Here is a 9386-nt window from a genome sequence, read left to right as displayed (position 1 = left end):
AAAAAAAGAAAAAGCAAAGCAAACCACAGTGGTGCTCCTCCACCTATCTCAAAATTACAGGCGGGGAGTCAGTAAGGAGACTAGGAGACTGCTGCAGCATTATTTGGCTTGTGATAATTACCCAGAGCATCTGAGAATATTGGATCTGGGCTCAGAGGTAGCAGCTCTCACCAGCCAGGTGCTGTGCACCAAGCATGGAGTTAACACCAGTGCTTGTCAAGGGATCTCGGACAGTAGATATGGTGCCTGATCAACTGGTTTTGATGCTCCCAACAGAACTAGCACTTTCTGTTCTAGGCTTAAGCATTGTGTTCTTCCTCACTGCCTTCTCCAACTCAATGAGTGGCCACATACTGCAGAACGTGTTCATACTGGTGGGACCTTCACATGGGATCAAGTGTTAGGATGGCATTACCAGCGATACCACAGTGACTGTGGGGGTGGGGATAAGTCCAATGGCATGTCAAACCATGGACATCAATCTCTCAGGGATGAGATTGATACAATCCAGGATACTGCAAGGGTACCTCTCTCATGAGGAAGTGACAGGAGTCAGAGGAGATGATGATCCTCCCTGGGTCATCAAGAGTTAAAGATACCTTGAGAATGACATAAAGTGACAGGATAGTCAAACTTCTGCCCAGAACTACAAACTCCAGGAGTCTTGTGCCTTATACATAGCTTTTATGGACTTTTTTTTACAAGTTCAAAGAGCATGAAAATATGACCTAAATATAATGAATACAGTTACAACTATACATCACTCCAGATGAAGCAAGAGTACTGTGCTGTACTGTACTGTGCACCTCAGTAAAGTATTAATATAATAGGAGGTGCACCAGCCTGCTTGTAAACCATTCATCATTCTCATCCTTGAGTTTAATTTGTTGTTGAGGCACATGCCACAGGTTGAGCATTTCAGCTCATTTAAGGAGTTATGACCCAACACCATACCGTGGCTACTGTATTCCAAAAGACTGAACATCGCTGTTAATCACAGCTTCCCAGCAGATCCAGAGAGGGAATACCATAAAATTGTTTAGTAAACAGTGCAACTGCTTTGAATAAAGATGAAAGCCCAATTTGAAATATTTGAAAGTAATTTTTAAAGAAAAAAGGAAAGGCATAAATTCTTATTACACGTTTCCACAAAATCCTTTTCTGCTGCTATTATGGTGTACCTTCCTGGGATAAATGTGTGGTTTACAGCATCTACATCACAATGTATAACTTTTAGCACTCACTTGATGCTGTAACACATGCAGAGACACATTTTTTTTCCTCCTCGATCTTTTGGATGTGATTTCTTAAGGCTTGTCTACTCAGGGAAAGTTAAGCAGCAGAGCAACTCCAGGATAACTACTCTGTGATAGCTCCCTGTGGACACTTCATTGCAATAAAAAAAAAGACTTTATTTGGGAATAATTACCATGCATTGTGAGTAGTGGAATAATTATTCTAAAATAAAAACCAGCCTAATTCCAATATAAAGTATATACACCCATGCAGGAGGTTTTGTCTGCTTGTTTCGGGATTGAGGTTTTTTTCCCAGAATATGAATTCGGTACAAGAGTAGCTAGAACACTTTCTTTTTTCCCCTAGAATAGCTATGTTAGTCCATTTTTCCTTATAGATAAGGTTATGATATTGATTTAAATAAAACATCTGTCACCTGGATTCTTGTTAGTTTGAAATGTAGTTTTTCTCAGTCCAAAATATTTGTGTTGGCAGCCAGTAACAGGTTGATGCACCTTACCTCGACAAGGATTTTCCATTCCTTGGTAACAGGAGGACTTGTCCTCCCCAGCATATTCTTTAGATAGGAAATCTGTAGCTGGAAGCCAAAGTGTTACAAATTTTATTTTGTGGGATCGTACTGGAAATTATCTTCTTTTTTGTATATCTCTAGCAAAAAGAACAATTGTCACTGGCCCATAAATCCAGAAGAATCATATTGTGACTGGCAAACCCTTATCTAATAGTGTTTTGTCTCTCCTTTCTCCCTAAATGCAATTGGCTATTTATTCTAAGCAGTTAGGTAATAGACAAAGATTTGAGAAAGCCTTGATGGTTTATCTTTTAAGCAAAGCTGAAATAGCTCTCCACCTGGCCAAGATACCGGCCAACCACAGACATCTCTCCTGGTCTGGTAGCACTGATTTGTCTCCAAGTTCACTCAGGCATTTCCTACCTCCTGTATTTATGACCTCTCCTGCCTTTGTATTTTAACTGGCTCTGCTCTCGGGCTGTGGGTGGAGAGAAATGTGTAAAACCACCTGCCCGTGATGGTGTATTTCCATTCAGCTTCAGGAAAAAAGGTTTATTCAGTAATTAAAAACTCTTTTTTTCCTTTAGATGTGCCTAAGCACTTCTACCAGAAGCATAAGACATGCAAACAAATCCATTCCTCATCCACCTTGCTGGCTCGCCTTTCCCTTTCAAAACGAGGTAATTCTGTAATTTTGGTTGCAGGTGATCTTCAGGGTTCTTAGCTCTTTCATAATACGGCCTTTCATTTCCCTACTTACCCTTTAGCATTTTTAAGATCTGGCAGCAAGGGCTGTTTCAGATACCAAATGTGTTCATGATACTAATAGTGTTTTAATAAACAGGCCAATGGAGATATTTAAAGCATCCCATGAACCATAAGGAGTTAAATTCAACTGTCTTCAATATGAATCAGCTTTATGTGCAGATGAATTGCCAGGCAAAGAGCAAACTGCAAATGTTGTTCCTGATTCTGTGTACACCAGCATTTTTGGTAATTTTAAAATATTCTATATTATCTTTTAAACAACAGATGGTGTTAATAAAATTATAAACCACACCCCATAAAATACCAAACAGCAATAGCATTTTCCACGGAAATAATAAAAGGTATGATATTTCCGCATTTATGAAAAGCTAAGCATGAAAAACATTCAGGTTGCAAAAGATAAGACCCAAAATACTCCTTTTCATTTCTTGTTAATGCAGCTTCAGCATTTTAATTAGTATCAATTACTGTGAATGGAGTCTTGGATGTGTTTTAACTTGTTCAAAAGTTTCAAAAAAGAAAGTTTTTTATTTGTTTGGTATTAGTCTCACTGCAAGTTTGGATGTGCAATGTGTGAAAAAAAAGGATCTACTTTAAGAAATGGCGTTTGCTTTTAATCACTTAAACTGAAAGAGATGGATGACATGTTAAGTTTTCTGTGAGCTCTGAGTATTAAATTACTTAATAAAAGAAAAGTAAAATTTGGCATTGCTGTGTAACTAATCAGAAAATAATGAAAACACTCTTAAATAGGTGACAAGTCAAAGCTCTATCTAAAGGGCCAATTCAATCTCACATTAACTTTGATCGAAGCAAGAGCTTTTGGTGCTTCTGCAGACAGAAAAAAACACAGACTAGTTAACGTAGAGATCTCTATTCTACTGACATTTTTCAACAGTTTATAAACTAGATGGAAACACACTGGCTTTCTCCTTCAGACTAAACTTGCGGTCTGAATATCACTCCAGGAGAACACTACAGTAGTTTCCCAGCTACAGTATGGAGACATATGGACAAAGCAAGTGTCTTCTGTACATGCAGGAGAATGCCACCAAGCCTGTCATTACTTGGGTCATTCAGCACTTCCTCTATCTATTTTGAGCCCAGCCTGCTGCCGTATCACACTAGGCTGAAGGGAGAATCTGTTTCTTCTCTCCTCCATCTATCTTTCTGATATTCACAAGGCAGTTCTCTTTCCCCCAGAAGCCCAACAGTCATGGCAGTTCAGCTACTGATCTTAAAGAAATGAAAGTGGAGAGTGTTTGTTAGAGGGCAAGAAGTCTGGTAGTGAGGATCTGAGTGTAGCTAGACTGCAGCACAACGAAGTGTGAACCCAGTCAGACTCTGCATTAAATTATGGAAAGTAGTGATTATGCAGGATGAAAGTCTCGTCTCAGCCAGCTGTTGCCAGGTCTACCTGTCTTAAGGTGTTCCAGCAAGGTGTGTGGCTGAATCCTCATAGCTCCACCCTCCTTTTGCAGTCTCCTGTGGCATGTGTGCCTCTTCATTTTATAGTCTTCAGGGCTAGTCCTCTGAGTGCAGTTTGTATGAGTCAAGAAATTCATGCTGGCGTTACCGAGATCAGAATCTAGCCATTTGTATGTCTGAGCACATATTCTCCTTGAAACAAGTTTGTGGTAGTGTATTCAGGAATGTTTCGCACTCAGGTTCAGATCTGGTTCCAGCTGGAGTTCCCTTGTAATGTTCCAAATCTCATTAAGTTAATGAGAGTTTTTTCCAGCAATTCCAACGGGATTCCCTGTTTGTGTGCCCACATCCTCAGCTCTCAGGAAGCCAGGGTGAGTGCTGGGAACAAGAGGTCACACTCCATCCTGGCTGCTCCTTTCTTAGCAGGACACTGAGCAGGGAGGTAAGCCAGCCACACTTGCCTGCCTCCCTCATGCCTTGTCTTCCCCTGTTCCCCAGTTTCTTCTGTTTATTGGTATGATCAGAGACTTGAATTTAGGAATGGAGGGTAGGAAATTTTCACAAGCAGAAGAAAAATTAAACATTAATTTTGTGGGAAGTGCACAGAGACATTACGGTGATAGGCAGTGGTGTGACCCCCACCTACAGATAAATTCCGTCATTTAACATATGCTTTTTTCCTTTCCAACTACATTATCAAATTGCCCTGTCACACCTGGCTGCCTTGTTGACCGTCCCAAAATAAAAGAGACCGCAGACAGAAGAGATTGCCCTCAGATGAACTGGGATGGCTGGAAACCTTGCACAGCAGGGGACAAAGCTGACATTTTCATGGAAAGAAGACTGTAGCAATCAGGACAGTCAAACCAGTACCTTTAATGAGAACTAGATTCACCCACACAAACAAGTTGAATGGACTCAGAGATACATATCTTCTCATATCCAAATCATATACTTCCTATTAGCACTACAATTATTATACAGACTCACTAAGAGAAGACAATCTTCCTAAATATTTATTTAGTGTTGATAGAATTGCTTACAAAACCTCTCTCTCATTCTGAGAATCTCTTACAAGACTCCCTTGTTCCCAAGTTCATTATTGCTACTTATATTATTACTGTAAATCTTTCTAATGCCTCAAATGCTTGGCTCAGAAGAACATTTTTATAATGAGGGTGGGGCAATGCAAAACTTTTCCTCTCCTAATTCATTGCTAAATTGTATTTGCAAGTTCAAATGCCAGAGTGATGAAATCACAATATTATTCATTGGATTTTGTTTGATTATTTGGTGGTGTTGTAGGGAATGTATCTATAAAACAACATGAAAAGCAAAGCAACAGAGCCGTAGGGGTTTTCCGGAATTTCTCTTCCGCACACATCAATTTTACTGTATGACTGTCCTGAAAGATTTATGCTTTGTGTTTTGAGGGCCAGGTTTTAAATGGCTTCACAGAATAAAAATATTAAAATTTAAATGCAACTTTAAAAATGTGTGTTGGACCTTTGGGCCTTCTGAAGAGGTCAAGTTCAAGACACTTATAAAAAGACCATTCCCTGAGAGACTGCATGGGAAAGCCTATTAACATTACTGCTTTCCCTTTATTTCCCCTTTGATCATAAAGTAAGGTTATGGGTGGCAAAAGCTGTAATGGTGGGAAGATCCCAAATAGGATAGTACGATTTAATCTACTGAACATAAAAACCCCAAATTACCAACAACAATATGGTGGGTTACCAATCAAGAGTATGACTACAAAATACCTTACTAAGGAGAAACAAAAACAACAACAACAAAAATGAGGAAAAAAAGCCCTGTAAAATTCCACAGTAGGAATGAAGTTTGCTTTTTTTTTTAAAAAAAAAGGAGAAAGATAATTTTCATTCTACTTCTTTTTAATTAAGTTTTATTTTGTCCATATGACAAAAAACATAACTACTATTTAAAGTGTTCCTAAATATTGACTAAAAATAAACAAGCTCTGCATCTGGGTTAGAAAATACCAAAGGACAATTATCTGTTTAGGCTAGGGACATGACTCAAAATCTCCATATTCCATACAGAGGATATCAAAGCCCTCTTTTTCCTTCTTCTGCAGGTCTAATAGTGACAGTGAATGATTTAGGGGAAGACAGGGAGAATATACAAGTCTACATGAGCGCTTCTGAGCTCATTTTCATCCAAACGAACTGGCTTTTGACTGTTACATATATTTTATACTAAAAGCTGGGGGCTTTTTCTCAATCTTACTGTATGAGGTAAAATTTAGAAAATATACTCTATTAACTTTATCAAGTCTTCCATTGCTGCTATGGTCATTTGTTAGTATGTGGGTATCAAAAGGTCCCAAGTGCAAAACAGACTTAAGCTCATTGATTTTAAATAGTCCCATCTAAATAAAAGCAAAATTTGGCTCTGAACACCTCTAGCAGAAAACTCTGCTACTGCCATGAATATCTTAAATGTAATCTTTTTTCTTTTAATTAACATTCTAAAGAGAAGAGGAAGTTGGAAATCCAGATAAATCTGTTATGAGTCAATTAAGAAGCCAGGATTAGCATATGCAATCAAGATGGGTGCAGCAAGATTTCATGGAAGAGTTCATGAGGAAGCAACCAGGATGTATCATTTGCATGGGCAGCCTCCTTGGTTTGTGTTCTGCTCAACCTCAGTATTGTTGACTTGACTCACTGCCTGAATATTGCCAAGCAGTAGCAAACCACGATTTCATTTTCCTGCTTGCACAGATACCTTGACATGTGGTTTTAAGAGACAAATCATATGAACTATGACAAACCATAGTGGTCCTTTTCTTCTTTTTGTAGATGTTCTTTTTAGTAAAATCTCTACCTTAACCTCAGTTGTTTTACTATCATCAGCAGATATTGCAGACTATCCTACTCTTTCCTTGATCTGATAAATTATATTGAATACTTGTCTGGGACTAAAGTGGGATACTTCACACATAGGCTACCTGAGCAATGGAAGCCTTTAACAGGGAGTGACTGATTAGCAGATGATATAAAAGGAATTGATGAACTCACACGAGTTACTATCAGTTAAGTATTTATATTCTAAAGCCAATGTCCAATTTACAAGACAATGCTACACTTCTTTTTTTTTTTTTTTTTTTTTTTTTACATGAGCTTTATGGTGCAGAACTTGAAACCTTTTACAGTTTTAGCTGATTATTTTAGAATTTGGTCATCATGGAGCATCCATCTATCCATGATTTACCTTTTCTACAAATAAACTGAAAGCATGAGCGCCCTGGGAAAAAAACCCAAATGTTTTCCTAGCTTCACCTTTCACAGAAAGAAGATTTCAAGGCTTTTAAAATGTGATACTCAACAGTAATAAAAATAATTTAATATATATCTGTGATCTCAATTGTTTTGAAAAAGCTGTCCATAGCACTGGAGAACAATACAAATTTAGCACAGCTGCTGAAAGACAGTCACTACTGAACTAATTTTCAACATATGGTGTGATTTTGCTTAGATCTACAGATTGAGGGAGTTTGATGAAAACTAAACAATCGTTCATAAATCTCAAGCCTCAGTTACCATGGTTCACAGGAAGCCATACACCTAATGCCAGTTAAGAAAACTATTTGTTTAGCAATGACTAGAACAAGATTATAGAACATGAAATGAGAAAAACTGAATTTCGGCCACCTGAATCAGTGTTAGAAGCTCATGTCTGCTTTTGCTGATTTCTCATTCAGTACTTATGATAGGCTTTGCACACTGCTTTCCCTCATATTGACCAAGACTTAAATTGATACTGGTGTAACACAAAATTTTATCCCTTCAGATTCAACAAAGAAAATTATCCTACATCACAAATGTAGTTTCCGAATTTGAAGTTTTTGAAAAAAAAAAAAAAAAATACAATACTGAGGTTTTTGTGGTTTTTTTTTAAACATGCTGCACATTGGAAGATGGGAAGGCCCTGACAGTGCAGTAAAGACTGGCCACTATAATCATGGCAAACATAAGCCTTTTTTCTAGGACAGAAACTTCAAGATATCAAAAGAAACACATCTCCTGGGTCTTCTTTTGTCTTACTGAATCATCATAGTCAATCTAAAAAGAAAAAAAAAAGAGTAAGGAACCCTGCAATTCAGAAATGCTCTACATGGACTACATTTTTAGAGGGTGTAAATACATTAGAATATATCAATATATATGATGAAATTAGGGTAAAAAGGTGTGTTCTAGAGGCTTCTCAATGTGTGCACACTATTAAAATCTGTCTGAGATCTGTTTGGCGAAAGCAACAATTATATTTGTTGCTAAAGAATATGCAATTACAGCCCTCTTAGCACTTCCTGCTTCCTTCAGCAATGAAGACCTGTCTGCACTGAAGATTATAAAGTCCTCCACTGTTTCACTAGGTCACCAGACTAAACAGGCCAATCCACTTTCATGGCAATTTATTCCATATTTTCTCTTTTAGGCCAACTTCTTTTATAATAAAACTAGGCCTAGCTGGAGATTTACAGGACTGTCACCACCGGAGAGCTAGCCCCTGTAAAATGACATAGAATGCTGTTTAAACTTAAGCACCAAAAATCTTTTGTCAAGTCCCTAGTGTATTTATTCTCATATCTATTATCTTTAAATTCTTCATCAGACATTGAAAAATATGATCTTCAGACTTCTCACGCTTCCACAAAAGTTACCACAGCCACAGAGCTGGTGTAAAGGCTTTATATACTAAACCATTATTTTAGTTCATGGTATTTGTCTCTCATCAGAAAAACCAGAAAGTCTACAGTTCAGATTTCTCAGGATCATAAATGGTTTGATTAAACTGCAGATGTTAATTAAGACCCAAATCTGTATCTTCATGCATAGCCAGAATAACCAGCTTGTTAGCTAGGGAAAGCCCAAGATATTTAGAATATTCCATCTTGTAGGATGTAGATCACAAGTGGAAGGGTTCCAGGGCAGCTTTGTAACCTACTCTTCAGCTGTATCAAGCAGGTTTGGGGAAGGAAACACACATGGAGCAGACTGCCTGAACTGTGCCCATACATCCTATATGTGGCAAAAGCAGTCAGTGATGCCATGGCAGAGGAAAGCGACTGCTGTCATTACCTTTTTTTGGAGGGATATATCATCCCCTGATTTCAGAAGTTTTCAAGTAGACAAAATGAAATTATTTTTAAAGAAGAAATAAGCATCTTTAAATATCATTAAACTTTTCCTAGAAAAGGCCAAAATTTTAGTGTTTATTTCAATTTTAATTTAGATAAATTCCATAAAAATAAAAATTCTAACCTTGTGTCCCACAGGACTCAAAACCAATATAAGTGTCTAGCCATGTTAGCCATTAGAGCTTCTAATGGCAACCACTTACAGTGAGAATTTTCTTTACAAATAATATGCAATCCAACAGTTTCCTGTGCTGT

This window comes from Aphelocoma coerulescens, chromosome 2, assembly GCF_041296385.1.
Source record: "Aphelocoma coerulescens isolate FSJ_1873_10779 chromosome 2, UR_Acoe_1.0, whole genome shotgun sequence".
In the NCBI taxonomy this organism is placed as follows: Eukaryota; Metazoa; Chordata; class Aves; order Passeriformes; family Corvidae; genus Aphelocoma; species Aphelocoma coerulescens.
This window is presented reverse-complemented; position numbering follows the sequence as displayed.